Below are 17,875 nucleotides of genomic sequence, written 5' to 3' on the forward strand. Positions count from 1 at the left end.
CAAAGCATTGTAAAGTTTTTCTCCAACCTGATTGTGATCATATGCCATTCTGTTTGAGAGTGTAGTTATCGCCTTCTGATCCTTCCACGAAAAGCAGTACCGCACTTGCATTCCTTGCGCAGGCGGCCCGTTTCCAAGACAGGGAAGAAGCTGATGCGCTGGTGTCACAGCGCACCGCGGATTCCTGAACTAGTGTGTCTGTCAAATGTACCCCCAAAGTCGTCTATGAAGGACATCATTTGGAAGCTGTCTGTCGTTATTCAACGTGCGTGAGTTGTTACCAGAGGTCAAGAATCATGTTTTGGAGCAGTTCGCACGTTCGTGGCTCATTCAATTAGCAACAGCAATGAAAGAAATTACACTCTCAGAGGAACCTCTGGACCTGTGCTTTGATAGCGCCCCGAGATCTAACCACGTTGGAACTGAAACGGAGGAATCGACAGAGAGGCTAAAGAATGACGTCGCATCCATTTGGTTTTCTTTAAATCACTGACGAGCAGGAAAATGTAAACTGGGAGGGCGAGTGGGGAAGTGAGGCAGTTGCAGCTCTGGTGAAATTCCTTCTTTGTGATTCACTCAGCAACCAGAGACGTGTGAAGGTGACTCAGGCGTGAGAGCTCTTCGCATCGAGAACAAAAAAGCACTCAAGGGCAGTTAGCACCTCTTCCGGAGTGGGGGTGGGGTGAGCTAATTACGTTTTGACTTCTGTTACTATGTTCAGAAACTGCCTTTTAGATTGATGTGAACAGAAACTGCATTTCTAATAAGCACCGTGGAGTTTAGCAAAATTTATTGAGTCGCTTCTCGTCGACTCAGTTGGTATCCATGTGGCTCATATCCAGGTGTGAACATCTCTGCAGCGAATTGCACGGTTAAGGCAAAAAGGCAAGGAAAGTGTCATCTCGAACTGGCTCCGAGGTCAGAGCATCCTCACAATGCGATCTGTCGTTCACGGATTGTAATGCTACCTCCGGTTTTAGGGTGGAGAATATTCTTTGGGACTCTTATTCTGCAAAACAGACACAGTGACTGTAACTATGCTGCGCGGTATGATGTGGAACACGGCCTGCTCAGCTTTGTGCATTTTCCCTGTAGTCCGGTGTGTTTCATGTTCCGTGTAAACGTGAAAGTTGTCCTGTTTCGAGCAATGGGTAAAATCATTCAGCAAAGCAAGAATCGAAATTGCAGTAATGTCAAGCAGCTCATGGTAATTTGACCAAATCATATCCGATCGTATGTTCTCACTCACTCACAGATACGTTTGTAGTTGAAAAGATGCTGAGAAGATAGACTCAGCTTGCCATTGATAGTTGTCTGGATTGATGGGCTATCATTATCTGCTGCGAAATTGATATTGTAGACGGGCACATCCCAGCAGTTGTGCGAGTCGGAGAGGGATCATGGAACCCTTTTCACGTGGCTTTGCATCGGTTGTTATGCAGGAGCACAATTGGAAGTGCAAGAAAATGGGGCGGAGCAGCTGGCTGGTAGTGTGGCCGAGCGGTCTAAGGCGCTGGATTAAGGTTCCAGTCTCGACAGAGGTGAGTGTTCGAATCCCACCGCTGCCATTTCTGCTGACCGTTTCCAACGTCGCAGCTTGTTAAAATGCTATTTCGACTCCTCCTGCATTTCTGTTAAAAACCGAAGAAAAATGGGTTTGCTTCCCGGGCAATTAACTGTGGAGTGGGAAAGTGCCGACTTTTCCGGTGTCTGTGCTGTCATGATCGTGTTCGCCTCCCGCGTGGAAAATCGCAAACAGCTCTGCTGTCCCAGGCAAGTTGAGCGTTTACTGGAACCGAATGGCGACTGTGATTTCATTGCTGTTGTGAAACAAAGTCCTGCGGTGGCACGACTCGTCGTTATTTTGTTTTATGGCCAATGGGAAAATCGTTCCAATGAATTGCGATGTCACATGTTATTGAATTTCTCCCATTTCCTTCATTTCTGTCCTGCGGACATCGGAAGGGAAAGGTAATCTAATCGAGTCCGTGATTGGTGAAATTCACTTTTTTATGGCCCATTCTTATTGTATTCTTTCTTTCTCTCTTTTCAGCATTGTCTGGGAAGTGGTGGTGCACTCAGTATGTTTGAAAGAGCAGTTTGGAATTGCCCTGTTGTTAGTTGTGAGATTACTTTATGACTCATGACCCCGGCCTGTCTCACATTTTGCATTCATGCTCGCTGTGTCTGAAAATGCATTTGGTTTGCCAGTTTTGTTTGTGTTCCGTGTTAAATGCTTTCTGTTTTGCGATTCGCTCAATACATTACGAATTAACAGGGTTTCTGAGGTAACTTCCAGCTGCAAAAATCCTCAACTGAGAATTTGGGAAAATTTCCCGGAGTATGGTCAGTCGGAGCAAAAGTAAGGAAGTCGTTCGTTTCTGCAGTGTCTTCCAACGCTACCTTTCCCGTGAGCAGTCGAACAGACTAAATGATTGTGCCACAGATTGCGACGGCAAACTCCGCTAAAAAGTAATCCTTTACAGCCGGTGTAAGCAACACAATGTTATTGGCGCACACCGCGTGGAAACAGATACTTCGGTGTATCTCGTCCATGCTCACCACATAGCCAAAATTAAAGAAGTCCCATTAAACAACGAGCGATTGGAAACAGATAGGTGAAAGGTAAAATGGCTTCAACTTTCAGCGCTGGGTGCCACTGAGCCCTAGCAGTGACGACTGCGCCTTGTTTCTGTAGTGTAGTGGTCATCACGTTCGCCTTACGCGCGAAAGGTCCCCAGTTCGAAACTGGGCAGAAACTGCTTTGTTCTTCAAGTGCAGCATTTTACATGGACAGGAGCGGAGTTTTCTTGTTTGCTTTCCCATCTGCAAACCTGCCTTCGAATTTGCTTGAACAAATCTGCTCTCGTAGTGAAATGTAATGCAACTCGATTTAATTACTGTGCAAAGCATTGTAAAGTTTTTCTCCAACCTGATTGTGATCATATGCCATTCTGTTTGAGAGTGTAGTTATCGCCTTCTGATCCTTCCACGAAAAGCAGTACCGCACTTGCATTCCTTGCGCAGGCGGCCCGTTTCCAAGACAGGGAAGAAGCTGATGCGCTGGTGTCACAGCGCACCGCGGATTCCTGAACTAGTGTGTCTGTCAAATGTACCCCCAAAGTCGTCTATGAAGGACATCATTTGGAAGCTGTCTGTCGTTATTCAACGTGCGTGAGTTGTTACCAGAGGTCAAGAATCATGGTTTGGAGCAGTTCGCACGTTAGTGGCTCATTCAATTAGCAATGAAAGAAATTACACTCTCAGAGGAACCTCTGGACCTGTGCTTTGATAGCGCCCCGAGATCTAACCACGTTGGAACTGAAACGGAGGAATCGACAGAGAGGCTGCAGAATGACATCGCATCCATTTGGTTTTCTTTAAATCACTGACGAGCAGGAAAATGTAAACTGGGAGGGCGAGTGGGGAAGTGAGGCAGTTGCAGCTCTGGTGAAATTCCTTCTTTGTGATTCACTCAGCAACCAGAGACGTGTGAAGGTGACTCAGGCGTGAGAGCTCTTCACATCGAGAACAAAAAAGCACTCAAGGGCAGTTAGCACCTCTTCCGGAGTGGGGGTGGGGTGAGCTAATTATCGTTTGACTTCTGTTACTATGTTCAGAAACTGCCTTTTAGATTGATGTGAACAGAAACTGCATGTCTAATAAGCACCGTGGAGTTTAGCAAAATTTATTGAGTCGCTTCTCGTCGACTCAGTTGGTATCCATGTTGCTCATATCCAGGTGTGAACATCTCTGCAGCGAATTGCACGGTTAAGGCAAAAAGGCAAGGAAAGTGTCATCTCGAACTGGCTCCGAGGTCAGAGCATCCTCACAATGCGATCTGTCGTTCACGGATTGTAATGCTACCTCCGGTTTTAGGGTGGAGAATATTCTTTGGGACTCTTATTCTGCAAAACAGACACAGTGACTGTAACTATGCTGCGCGGTATGATGTGGAACACGGCCTGCTCAGCTTTGTGCATTTTCCCTGTAGTCCGGTGTGTTTCATGTTCCGTGTAAACGTGAAAGTTGTCCTGTTTCGAGCAATGGGTAAAATCATTCAGCAAAGCAAGAATCGAAATTGCAGTAATGTCAAGCAGCTCATGGTAATTTGACCAAATCATAACCGATCGTATGTTCTCACTCACTCACAGATACGTTTGTAGTTGAAAAGATTCTGAGAAGATAGACTCAGCATACCATTGATAGTTGTCTGGATTGATGGGCTATCATTATCTGCTGCGAAATTGATATTGTAGACGGGCACATCCCAGCAGTTGTGCGAGTCGGAGAGGGATCATGGAACCCTTTTCACGTGGCTTTGCATCGGTTGTTATGCAGGAGCACAATTGGAAGTGCAAGAAAATGGGGCGGCGCGGCTGGCTGGTAGTGTGGCCGAGCGGTCTAAGGCGCTGGATTAAGGCTCCAGTCTCGACAGGGGCGTGGGTTCGAATCCCACCGCTGCCATTTCTGCTGATCGTTTCCAACGTCGCAGCTTGTTAAAATGCTGTTTCGACTCCTGCTGCATTTCTGTTTAAAACCGAAGAAAGTTGGGTTTGCTTTCCGGGCAATTAACTGTGGTGTGGGAAAGTGCCGACTTTTCCGGTGTCTGTGCTGTCATGATCGTGTTCGCCTCCCGCGTGGAAAATCGCAAACAACTCTGCTGTCCCAGGCAAGTTGAGCGTTTACTGGAACCGAATGGCGACTATGATTTCATTGCTGTTGTGAAACAAAGTCCTGCGGTGGCACGACTCGTCGTTATTTTGTTTTATGGCCAATGGGAAAATCGTTCCAATGAATTGCGATGTCACATGTTATTGAATTTCTCCCATTTCCTTCATTTCCGTCCTGCGGACATCGGAAGGGAAAGGTAATCTAATCGAGTCTGTGATTGGTGAAATTCACTTTTTTATGGCCCATTCTTATTGTATTCTTTCTTTCTCTCTTTTCAGCATTGTCTGGGAAGTGGTGGTGCACTCAGGCTCCAGTATGTTTGAAAGAGCAGTTTGGAATTGCCCTGTTGTTAGTTGTGAGATTACTTTATGACTCATGCCCCCGGCCTGTCTCACATTTTGCATTCATGCTCGCTGTGTCTGAAAATGCATTTGGTTTGCCATTTTTGTTTGTGTTCCGTGTTAAATGCTTTCTGTTTTGCGATTCGCTCAATACATTACGAATTAACAGGGTTTCTGAGGTAACTTCCAGCTGCAAAAATCCTCAACTGAGAATCTGGGAAAATTTCCCGGAGTATGGTCAGTCGGAGCAAAAGTAAGGAAGTCGTTCGTTTCTGCAGTGTCTTACAACGCTACCTTTCCCGTGAGCAGTCGAACAGACTAAATGATTGTGCCACAGATTGCGACGGCAAGCTCCGCTAAAAAGTAATCCTTTACAGCCGGTGTAAGCAACACAATGTTATTGGCGCACACCGCGTGGAAACAGATACTTCGGTGTATCTCGTCCATGCTCACCACATAGCCAAAATTAAAGAAGTCCCATTAAACAACGAGCGATTGGAAACAGAAAGATGAAAGGTAAAATGGCTTCAACTTTCAGCGCTGGGTGCCACTGAACCCTAGCAGTGGCGACTGCGCCTTGTTCCTGTAGTGTAGTGGTCATCACGTTCGCCTTACGCGCGAAAGGTCCCCAGTTCGAAACTGAGCAGAAACTGCTTTGTTCTTCAAGTGCAGCATTTTACATGGACAGGAGCGGAGTTTTCTTGCTTGCTTTCCCATCTGCAAACCTGCCTTCGAATTTGCTTGAACCTAGAATCATTGAAGAAAGGATTGGGAAGGTGATTCAGGAGATGAGTGACAGGAAAAGGGTGGTTGTTATGGGGGACTTTAACTTACCTGATATTGATTGGGAAAGCTATAGCTCAAGTTCGTTAGATGGGTCAGTGTTTGTTCAATGTGTGCAGGAGAGTTTCCTGACACAATATGTAGACAGGCCAACAAGAGGTGAGGCCATACTGGATTTGGTTCTGGGTAACGAACCAGGCCAGGTGTTAGAATTAGAGGTAGGTGAGCACTTTGGGGATAGTGACCATAATTCGGTGATTTTTACACTCGTGATGGAGAGGGATAAGTGTGTACTACAGGGCAAGAATTATAGTTGGGGTAAGGGAAATTATGATGCGGTGAGGCATGACTTAGGATGTGTGGCTTGGAAAAGTAGACTCCAAGGCAAGAGTGTAAATGATATGTGGAACTTGTTCAAGGGGCAACTATTGAGTGTCCTTGATAAATATGTACCTGTCAGGCAGGAAGGAAAGGGTCGTGCGAGGGAGCCGTGGTTTAATAAGGAATTGGAATCCCTTGTTAAATGGAAGAGGGCGGCCTATCTCAAGATGAGACGTGAAGGTTCAATTGGGGCGATTGAGAGTTATAGGGTAGCCAGGAAGGACCTGAAGAGAGAGCTAAAAGCAGCAAGGAGGGGACATGAAAGGTCCTTAGTAGATAGGATTAGGGAAAACCCTAAGGCTTTCTATAGGTATGTTAGGAATAAAAGAATGACTAGGGTAGGAATAGGTCCAGTCAAGGATAGTAGGGGGAAGTTGCGTGTGGAGGCGGAAGAGATTGGGGAGACACTGAATGAATACTTTTCTTCAGTATTCACTCAGGAACAGGGCATTGTTGTCGATGAGAATACTGAGGCACAAATAAGTAGAATGGATGGCTTTGAGGTATGTAGAGAAGACGTGTTGGAAATCCTGGAAAAGGTGAAAATAGATAAGTCCCCTGGGCCTGATGGCATTTATCCTAGGATTCTCTGGGAAGCAAGGGAGGAGATTGCAGAGCCATTGGCCTTGATTTTTATGTCCTCTTTGTCTACAGGAGTAGTCCCAGAAGACTGGAGGATAGCAAATGTGGTTCCCTTGTTCAAAAAGGGGAGTAGGGATAGCCCTAGTAACTATAGGCCGGTGAGTCTCACTTCTGTTGTGGGCAAAGTCTTAGAGAGAATTGTAAGGGATAGGATTTATGCACATCTAGATAGGAATAATGTGATCAAGGATAGTCAGCATGGTTTTGTGAAGGGCAAGTCGTGCCTCACAAACCTTATTGAATTCTTTGAAAAGGTGACGAAGGAGGTTGATGAGGGGAAAGCGGTAGATGTGGTATATATGGATTTTAGTAAGGCGTTTGATAAGGTTCCCCATGGTAGGCTACTGCAGAAAATACGGAGATATGGCATTGAGGGTGAGTTGGAGGTTTGGATTAGGAATTGGCTGGATGGAAGAAGACAGAGGGTAGTAGTTGATGGCAAAGTTTCTTCATGGAGTGCCGTCACTAGCGGTGTTCCGCAAGGATCTGTTTTGGGACCATTGCTGTTTGTCATTTTTATAAATGACCTGGAAGAGGGGTTAGAAGGTTGGGTGAGCAAGTTTGCGGATGATACGAAAGTCGGAGGAGTTGTTGACAGTGAGGAAGCATGTGGCAGGTTACAGCAGGATATAGAGAAGCTGCAGAGCTGGGCAGAAAGGTGGCAGATGGAATTCAATGTAGCTAAGTGCGAGGTGATTCACTTTGGGAAGAATAACAAAAAGATGGGGTACTGGGCTAATGGTCGGATACTTGGTAGTGTGGATGAGCAGAGGGATCTTGGTGTCCATGTACACAGATCTCTGAAAGTTGCCACCCAGGTAAATAGAACGGTGAGGAAGGCATATGGCGTACTGGCTTTTATTGGTAGAGGAATTGAGTTCCGGAGTCCTGAGGTCATGATGCAGTTGTATAAGACTCTGGTGCGGCCGCATCTGGAATATTGTGTGCAGTTTTGGTCGCCATACTATAGGAAGGATGTGGAGGCATTGGAACGGGTGCAGAGGAGGTTTACCAGGATGTTGCCTGGTATGGAAGGAAAATCGTATGAGGAAAGACTGAGGCACTTGGGGCTGTTTTCACTAGAGAAAAGAAGGTTTAGGGGTGACTTGATTGAGGTGTACAAGATGATTAGGGGGTTAGATAGGGTCGACAGTATGAACCTTTTCCCGCGTATTGAGTCGGGTATTACAAGGGGGCATAGCTTTAAATTAAGGGGGGGTAGATATAGGACTGATGTTAGGGGTAGGTTCTTCACTCAGCGAGTCGTTAGTTCATGGAATGCCCTGCCAGTAACAGTGGTGGACTCTCCCTCTTTATGGGCATTTAAGAGGGCATTGGATAGGTATATGGAGGATAGTGGGTTAGTGTAGTTTAGGTGGGCTTGGATCGGCGCAACATCGAGGGCCCAAGGGCCTGTACTGCGCTGTATTCTTCTATGTTCTAATTTCAATGTAAATCTGCTCTCGTAGTGAAATGTAATGCAACTCGATTTAATTACTGTGCAAAGCATTGTAAAGTTTTTCTCCAACCTGATTGTGATCATATGCCATTCTGTTTGAGAGTGTAGTTATCGCCTTCTGATCCTTCCACGAAAAGCAGTACCGCACTTGCATTCCTTGCGCAGGCGGACCGTTTCCAAGACAGGGAAGAAGCTGATGCGCTGGTGTCACAGCGCACCGCGGATTCCTGAACTAGTGTGTCTGTCAAATGTACCCCCAAAGTCGTCTATGAAGGACATCATTTGGAAGCTGTCTGTCGTTATTCAACGTGCGTGAGTTGTTACCAGAGGTCCTGAATCATGTTTTGGAGCAGTTCGCACGTTAGTGGCTCATTCAATTAGCAATGAAAGAAATTACACTCTCAGAGGAACCTCTGGACCTGTGCTTTGATAGCGCCCCGAGATCTAACCACGTTGGAACTGAAACGGAGGAATCGACAGAGAGGCTACAGAATGACATCGCATCCATGTGGTTTTCTTTAGATCACTGACGAGCAGGAAAATGTAAACTGGGAGGGCGAGTGGGGAAGTGAGGCAGTTGCAGATCTGGTGAAATTCCTTCTTTGTGATTCACTCAGCAACCAGAGACGTGTGAAGGTGACTCAGGCGTGAGAGCTCTTCACATCGAGAACAAAAAAGCACTCAAGGGCAGTTAGCACCTCTTCCGGAATGGGGGTGGGGTGAGCTAATTACGTTTTGACTTCTGTTACTATGTTCAGAAAGTGCCTTTTACATTGATGTGAACAGAAACTGTATTTCTAATAAGCACCGTGGAGTTTAGCAAAATTTATTGAGTCGCTTCTCGTCGACTCAGTTGGTATCCATGTGGCTCATATCCAGGTGTGAACATCTCTGCAGCGAATTGCACGGTTAAGGCAAAAAGGCAAGGAAAGTGTCATCTCGAACTGGCTCCGAGGTCAGAGCATCCTCACAATGCGATCTGTCGTTCACGGATTGTAATGCTACCTCCGGTTTTAGGGTGGAGAATATTCTTTGGGACTCTTATTCTGCAAAACAGACACAGTGACTGTAACTATGCTGCGCGGTATGATGTGGAACACGGCCTGCTCAGCTTTGTGCATTTTCCCTGTAGTCCGGTGTGTTTCATGTTCCGTGTAAACGTGAAAGTTGTCCTGTTTCGAGCAATGGGTAAAATCATTCAGCAAAGCAAGAATCGAAATTGCAGTAATGTCAAGCAGCTCATGGTAATTTGACCAAATCATAACCGATCGTATGTTCTCACTCACTCACAGATACGTTTGTAGTTGAAAAGATTCTGAGAAGATAGACTCAGCATACCATTGATAGTTGTCTGGATTGATGGGCTATCATTATCTGCTGCGAAATTGATATTGTAGACGGGCACATCCCAGCAGTTGTGCGAGTCGGAGAGGGATCATGGAACCCTTTTCACGTGGCTTTGCATCGGTTGTTATGCAGGAGCACAATTGGAAGTGCAAGAAAATGGGGCGGCGCGGCTGGCTGGTAATGTGGCCGAGCGGTCTAAGGCGCTGGATTAAGGCTCCAGTCTCGACAGAGGCGTGGGTTCGAATCCCACCGCTGCCATTTCTGCTGATCGTTTCCAACGTCGCAGCTTGTTAAAATGCTGTTTCGACTCCTGCTGCATTTCTGTTTAAAACCGAAGAAAGTTGGGTTTGCTTTCCGGGCAATTAACTGTGGTGTGGGAAAGTGCCGACTTTTGCGGTGTCTGTGCTGTCATGATCGTGTTCGCCTCCCGCGTGGAAAATCGCAAACAGCTCTGCTGTCCCAGGCAAGTTGAGCGTTTACTGGAACCGAATGGCGACTGTGATTTCATTGCTGTTGTGAAACAAAGTCCTGCGGTGGCACGACTCGTCGTTATTTTGTTTTATGGCCAATGGGAAAATCGTTCCAATGAATTGCGATGTCACATGTTATTGAATTTCTCCCATTTCCTTCATTTCCGTCCTGCGGACATCGGAAGGGAAAGGTAATCTAATCGAGTCTGTGATTGGTGAAATTCACTTTTTTATGGCCCATTCTTATTGTATTCTTTCTTTCTCTCTTTTCAGCATTGTCTGGGAAGTGGTGGTGCACTCAGGCTCCAGTATGTTTGAAAGAGCAGTTTGGAATTGCCCTGTTGTTAGTTGTGAGATTACTTTATGACTCATGCCCCCGGCCTGTCTCACATTTTGCATTCATGCTCGCTGTGTCTGAAAATGCATTTGGTTTGCCATTTTTGTTTGTGTTCCGTGTTAAATGCTTTCTGTTTTGCGATTCGCTCAATACATTACGAATTAACAGGGTTTCTGAGGTAACTTCCAGCTGCAAAAATCCTCAACTGAGAATCTGGGAAAATTTCCCGGAGTATGGTCAGTCGGAGCAAAAGTAAGGAAGTCGTTCGTTTCTGCAGTGTCTTACAACGCTACCTTTCCCGTGAGCAGTCGAACAGACTAAATGATTGTGCCACAGATTGCGACGGCAAGCTCCGCTAAAAAGTAATCCTTTACAGCCGGTGTAAGCAACACAATGTTATTGGCGCACACCGCGTGGAAACAGATACTTCGGTGTATCTCGTCCATGCTCACCACATAGCCAAAATTAAAGAAGTCCCATTAAACAACGAGCGATTGGAAACAGAAAGGTGAAAGGTAAAATGGCTTCAACTTTCAGCGCTGGGTGCCACTGAACCCTAGCAGTGGCGACTGCGCCTTGTTCCTGTAGTGTAGTGGTCATCACGTTCGCCTTACGCGCGAAAGGTCCCCAGTTCGAAACTGAGCAGAAACTGCTTTGTTCTTCAAGTGCAGCATTTTACATGGACAGGAGCGGAGTTTTCTTGCTTGCTTTCCCATCTGCAAACCTGCCTTCGAATTTGCTTGAACAAATCTGCTCTCGTAGTGAAATGTAATGCAACTCGATTTAATTACTGTGCAAAGCATTGTAAAGTTTTTCTCCAACCTGATTGTGATCATATGCCATTCTGTTTGAGAGTGTAGTTATCGCCTTCTGATCCTTCCACGAAAAGCAGTACCGCACTTGCATTCCTTGCGCAGGCGGCCCGTTTCCAAGACAGGGAAGAAGCTGATGCGCTGGTGTCACAGCGCACCGCGGATTCCTGAACTAGTGTGTCTGTCAAATGTACCCCCAAAGTCGTCTATGAAGGACATCATTTGGAAGCTGTCTGTCGTTATTCAACGTGCGTGAGTTGTTACCAGAGGTCCTGAATCATGTTTTGGAGCAGTTCGCACGTTAGTGGCTCATTCAATTAGCAATGAAAGAAATTACACTCTCAGAGGAACCTCTGGACCTGTGCTTTGATAGCGCCCCGAGATCTAACCACGTTGGAACTGAAACGGAGGAATCGACAGAGAGGCTACAGAATGACATCGCATCCATTTGGTTTTCTTTAAATCACTGACGAGCAGGAAAATGTAAACTGGGAGGGCGAGTGGGGAAGTGAGGCAGTTGCAGATCTGGTGAAATTCCTTCTTTGTGATTCACTCAGCAACCAGAGACGTGTGAAGGTGACTCAGGCGTGAGAGCTCTTCACATCGAGAACAAAAAAGCACTCAAGGGCAGTTAGCACCTCTTCCGGAATGGGGGTGGGGTGAGCTAATTACGTTTTGACTTCTGTTACTATGTTCAGAAAGTGCCTTTTACATTGATGTGAACAGAAACTGTATTTCTAATAAGCACCGTGGAGTTTAGCAAAATTTATTGAGTCGCTTCTCGTCGACTCAGTTGGTATCCATGTGGCTCATATCCAGGTGTGAACATCTCTGCAGCGAATTGCACGGTTAAGGCAAAAAGGCAAGGAAAGTGTCATCTCGAACTGGCTCCGAGGTCAGAGCATCCTCACAATGCGATCTGTCGTTCACGGATTGTAATGCTACCTCCGGTTTTAGGGTGGAGAATATTCTTTGGGACTCTTATTCTGCAAAACAGACACAGTGACTGTAACTATGCTGCGCGGTATGATGTGGAACACGGCCTGCTCAGCTTGGTGCATTTTCCCTGTAGTCCGGTGTGTTTCATGTTCCGTGTAAACGTGAAAGTTGTCCTGTTTCGAGCAATGGGTAAAATCATTCAGCAAAGCAAGAATCGAAATTGCAGTAATGTCAAGCAGCTCATGGTAATTTGACCAAATCATAACCGATCGTATGTTCTCACTCACTCACAGATACGTTTGTAGTTGAAAAGATTCTGAGAAGATAGACTCAGCATACCATTGATAGTTGTCTGGATTGATGGGCTATCATTATCTGCTGCGAAATTGATATTGTAGACGGGCACATCCCAGCAGTTGTGCGAGTCGGAGAGGGATCATGGAACCCTTTTCACGTGGCTTTGCACCGGTTGTTATGCAGGAGCACAAGTGGAAGTGCAAGAAAATGGGGCGGCGCGGCTGGCTGGTAGTGTGGCCGAGCGGTCTAAGGCGCTGGATTAAGGCTCCAGTCTCGACAGAGGCGTGGGTTCGAATCCCACCGCTGCCATTTCTGCTGATCGTTTCCAACGTCGCAGCTTGTTAAAATGCTGTTTCGACTTCTGCTGCATTTCTGTTTAAAACCGTAGATAATTGGGTTTGCTTCCCGGGCAATTAACTGTGGTGTGGGAAAGTGCCGACTTTTCCGGTGTCTGTGCTGTCATGATCGTGTTCGCCTCCCGCGTGGAAAATCGCAAACAGCTCTGCTGTCCCAGGCAAGTTGAGCGTTTACTGGAACCGAATGGCGACTGTGATTTCATTGCTGTTGTGAAACAAAGTCCTGCGGTGGCACGACTCGTCGTTATTTTGTTTTATGGCCAATGGGAAAATCGTTCCAATGAATTGCGATGTCACATGTTATTGAATTTCTCCCATTTCCTTCATTTCCGTCCTGCGGACATCGGAAGGGAAAGGTAATCTAATCGAGTCTGTGATTGGTGAAATTCACTTTTTTATGGCCCATTCTTATTGTATTCTTTCTTTCTCTCTTTTCAGCATTGTCTGGGAAGTGGTGGTGCACTCAGTATGTTTGAAAGAGCAGTTTGGAATTGCCCTGTTGTTAGTTGTGAGATTACTTTATGACTCATGACCCCGGCCTGTCTCACATTTTGCATTCATGCTCGCTGTGTCTGAAAATGCATTTGGTTTGCCAGTTTTGTTTGTGTTCCGTGTTAAATGCTTTCTGTTTTGCGATTCGCTCAATACATTACGAATTAACAGGGTTTCTGAGGTAACTTCCAGCTGCAAAAATCCTCAACTGAGAATCTGGGAAAATTTCCCGGAGTATGGTCAGTCGGAGCAAAAGTAAGGAAGTCGTTCGTTTCTGCAGTGTCTTACAACGCTACCTTTCCCGTGAGCAGTCGAACAGACTAAATGATTGTGCCACAGATTGCGACGGCAAGCTCCGCTAAAAAGTAATCCTTTACAGCCGGTGTAAGCAACACAATGTTATTGGCGCACACCGCGTGGAAACAGATACTTCGGTGTATCTCGTCCATGCTCACCACATAGCCAAAATTAAAGAAGTCCCATTAAACAACGAGCGATTGGAAACAGAAAGGTGAAAGGTAAAATGGCTTCAACTTTCAGCGCTGGGTGCCACTGAACCCTAGCAGTGGCGACTGCGCCTTGTTCCTGTAGTGTAGTGGTCATCACGTTCGCCTTACGCGCGAAAGGTCCCCAGTTCGAAACTGAGCAGAAACTGCTTTGTTCTTCAAGTGCAGCATTTTACATGGACAGGAGCGGAGTTTTCTTGCTTGCTTTCCCATCTGCAAACCTGCCTTCGAATTTGCTTGAACAAATCTGCTCTCGTAGTGAAATGTAATGCAACTCGATTTAATTACTGTGCAAAGCATTGTAAAGTTTTTCTCCAACCTGATTGTGATCATATGCCATTCTGTTTGAGAGTGTAGTTATCGCCTTCTGATCCTTCCACGAAAAGCAGTACCGCACTTGCATTCCTTGCGCAGGCGGCCCGTTTCCAAGACAGGGAAGAAGCTGATGCGCTGGTGTCACAGCGCACCGCGGATTCCTGAACTAGTGTGTCTGTCAAATGTACCCCCAAAGTCGTCTATGAAGGACATCATTTGGAAGCTGTCTGTCGTTATTCAACGTGCGTGAGTTGTTACCAGAGGTCCTGAATCATGTTTTGGAGCAGTTCGCACGTTAGTGGCTCATTCAATTAGCAATGAAAGAAATTACACTCTCAGAGGAACCTCTGGACCTGTGCTTTGATAGCGCCCCGAGATCTAACCACGTTGGAACTGAAACGGAGGAATCGACAGAGAGGCTACAGAATGACATCGCATCCATTTGGTTTTCTTTAAATCACTGACGAGCAGGAAAATGTAAACTGGGAGGGCGAGTGGGGAAGTGAGGCAGTTGCAGATCTGGTGAAATTCCTTCTTTGTGATTCACTCAGCAACCAGAGACGTGTGAAGGTGACTCAGGCGTGAGAGCTCTTCACATCGAGAACAAAAAAGCACTCAAGGGCAGTTAGCACCTCTTCCGGAATGGGGGTGGGGTGAGCTAATTACGTTTTGACTTCTGTTACTATGTTCAGAAAGTGCCTTTTACATTGATGTGAACAGAAACTGTATTTCTAATAAGCACCGTGGAGTTTAGCAAAATTTATTGAGTCGCTTCTCGTCGACTCAGTTGGTATCCATGTGGCTCATATCCAGGTGTGAACATCTCTGCAGCGAATTGCACGGTTAAGGCAAAAAGGCAAGTAAAGTGTCATCTCGAACTGGCTCCGAGGTCAGAGCATCCTCACAATGCGATCTGTCGTTCACGGATTGTAATGCTACCTCCGGTTTTAGGGTGGAGAATATTCTTTGGGACTCTTATTCTGCAAAACAGACACAGTGACTGTAACTATGCTGCGCGGTATGATGTGGAACACGGCCTGCTCAGCTTTGTGCATTTTCCCTGTAGTCCGGTGTGTTTCATGTTCCGTGTAAACGTGAAAGTTGTCCTGTTTCGAGCAATGGGTAAAATCATTCAGCAAAGCAAGAATCGAAATTGCAGTAATGTCAAGCAGCTCATGGTAATTTGACCAAATCATAACCGATCGTATGTTCTCACTCACTCACAGATACGTTTGTAGTTGAAAAGATTCTGAGAAGATAGACTCAGCATACCATTGATAGTTGTCTGGATTGATGGGCTATCATTATCTGCTGCGAAATTTATATTGTAGACGGGCACATCCCAGCAGTTGTGCGAGTCGGAGAGGGATCATGGAAACCTTTTCACGTGGCTTTGCACCGGTTGTTATGCAGGAGCACAAGTGGAAGTGCAAGAAAATGGGGCGGCGCGGCTGGCTGGTAGTGTGGCCGAGCGGTCTAAGGCGCTGGATTAAGGCTCCAGTCTCGACAGAAGCGTGGGTTCGAATCCCACCGCTGCCATTTCTGCTGATCGTTTCCAACGTCGCAGCTTGTTAAAATGCTGTTTCGACTCCTGCTGCATTTCTGTTTAAAACCGAAGATAATTGGGTTTGCTTCCCGGGCAATTAACTGTGGTGTGGGAAAGTGCCGACTTTTCCGGTGTCTGTGCTGTCATGATCGTGTTCGCCTCCCGCGTGGAAAATCGCAAACAGCTCTGCTGTCCCAGGCAAGTTGAGCGTTTACTGGAACCGAATGGCGAATGTGATTTCATTGCTGTTGTGAAACAAAGTCCTGCGGTGGCACGACTCGTCGTTATTTTGTTTTATGGCCAATGGGAAAATCGTTCCAATGAATTGCGATGTCACATGTTATTGAATTTCTCCCATTTCCTTCATTTCTGTCCTGCGGACATCGGAAGGGAAAGGTAATCTAATCGAGTCTGTGATTGGTGAAATTCACTTTTTTATGGCCCATTCTTATTGTATTCTTTCTTTCTCTCTTTTCAGCATTGTCTGGGAAGTGGTGGTGCACTCAGTATGTTTGAAAGAGCAGTTTGGAATTGCCCTGTTGTTAGTTGTGAGATTACTTTATGACTCATGACCCCGGCCTGTCTCACATTTTGCATTCATGCTCGCTGTGTCTGAAAATGCATTTGGTTTGCCAGTTTTGTTTGTGTTCCGTGTTAAATGCTTTCTGTTTTGCGGTTCGCTCAATACATTACGAATTAACAGGGTTTCTGAGGTAACTTCCAGCTGCAAAAATCCTCAACTGAGAATCTGGGAAAATTTCCCGGAGTATGGTCAGTCGGAGCAAAAGTAAGGAAGTCGTTCGTTTCTGCAGTGTCTTACAACGCTACCTTTCCCGTGAGCAGTCGAACAGACTAAATGATTGTGCCACAGATTGCGACGGCAAGCTCCGCTAAAAAGTAATCCTTTACAGCCGGTGTAAGCAACACAATGTTATTGGCGCACACCGCGTGGAAACAGATACTTCGGTGTATCTCGTCCATGCTCACCACATAGCCAAAATTAAAGAAGTCCCATTAAACAACGAGCGATTGGAAACAGAAAGGTGAAAGGTAAAATGGCTTCAACTTTCAGCGCTGGGTGCCACTGAACCCAAGCAGTGGCGACTGCGCCTTGTTTCTGTAGTGTAGTGGTCATCACGTTCGCCTTACGCGCGAAAGGTCCCCAGTTCGAAACTGAGCAGAAACTGCTTTGTTCTTCAAGTGCCGCATTTTACATGGACAGGAGCGGAGTTTTCTTGCTTGCTTTCCCATCTGCAAACCTGCCTTCGAATTTGCTTGAACAAATCTGCTCTCGTAGTGAAATGTAATGCAACTCGATTTAATTACTGTGCAAAGCATTGTAAAGTTTTTCTCCAACCTGATTGTGATCATATGCCATTCTGTTTGAGAGTGTAGTTATCGCCTTCTGATCCTTCCACGAAAAGCAGTACCGCACTTGCATTCCTTGCGCAGGCGGCCCGTTTCCAAGACAGGGAAGAAGCTGATGCGCTGGTGTCACAGCGCACCGCGGATTCCTGAACTAGTGTGTCTGTCAAATGTACCCCCAAAGTCGTCTATGAAGGACATCATTTGGAAGCTGTCTGTCGTTATTCAACGTGCGTGAGTTGTTACCAGAGGTCCTGAATCATGTTTTGGAGCAGTTCGCACGTTAGTGGCTCATTCAATTAGCAATGAAAGAAATTACACTCTCAGAGGAACCTCTGGACCTGTGCTTTGATAGCGCCCCGAGATCTAACCACGTTGGAACTGAAACGGAGGAATCGACAGAGAGGCTACAGAATGACATCGCATCCATTTGGTTTTCTTTAAATCACTGACGAGCAGGAAAATGTAAACTGGGAGGGCGAGTGGGGAAGTGAGGCAGTTGCAGCTCTGGTGAAATTCCTTCTTTGTGATTCACTCAGCAACCAGAGACGTGTGAAGGTGACTCAGGCGTGAGAGCTCTTCACATCGAGAACAAAAAAGCACTCAAGGGCAGTTAGCACCTCTTCCGGAGTGGGGGTGGGGTGAGCTAATTACCTTTTGACTTCTGTTACTATGTTCAGAAACTGCCTTTTAGATTGATGTGAACAGAAACTGCATGTCTAATAAGCACCGTGGAGTTTAGCAAAATTTATTGAGTCGCTTCTCGTCGACTCAGTTGGTATCCATGTGGCTCATATCCAGGTGTGAACATCT

At 46.2% G+C, this 17,875-nt stretch overlaps 3 non-coding genes across 3 annotated transcripts; all 3 read left to right on the top strand.

Moving 5' to 3' along the window:
• The first annotated feature begins 2,688 nt into the window (after positions 1-2,688).
• Positions 2,689-2,761, top strand: trnav-uac (transfer RNA valine (anticodon UAC)). Its single transcript has one exon. It is a non-coding gene; the product is annotated as a tRNA-Val (tRNA).
• Positions 2,762-4,385: 1,624 nt separating this feature from the next.
• Positions 4,386-4,467, top strand: trnal-aag (transfer RNA leucine (anticodon AAG)). The gene has a single exon. It is a non-coding gene; the product is annotated as a tRNA-Leu (tRNA).
• An 8,242-nt stretch (positions 4,468-12,709) lies between these two features.
• trnal-aag (transfer RNA leucine (anticodon AAG)) lies at positions 12,710-12,791 on the top strand. The gene has a single exon. It is a non-coding gene; the product is annotated as a tRNA-Leu (tRNA).
• The last annotated feature ends 5,084 nt before the right edge of the window (positions 12,792-17,875 follow it).

Source organism: Chiloscyllium plagiosum, unplaced genomic scaffold (assembly GCF_037043375.1).
Source record: "Chiloscyllium plagiosum isolate Xiang-an unplaced genomic scaffold, Cpla_swu_hap1 HiC_scaffold_51, whole genome shotgun sequence".
Lineage (NCBI taxonomy): Eukaryota > Metazoa > Chordata > Chondrichthyes > Orectolobiformes > Hemiscylliidae > Chiloscyllium > Chiloscyllium plagiosum.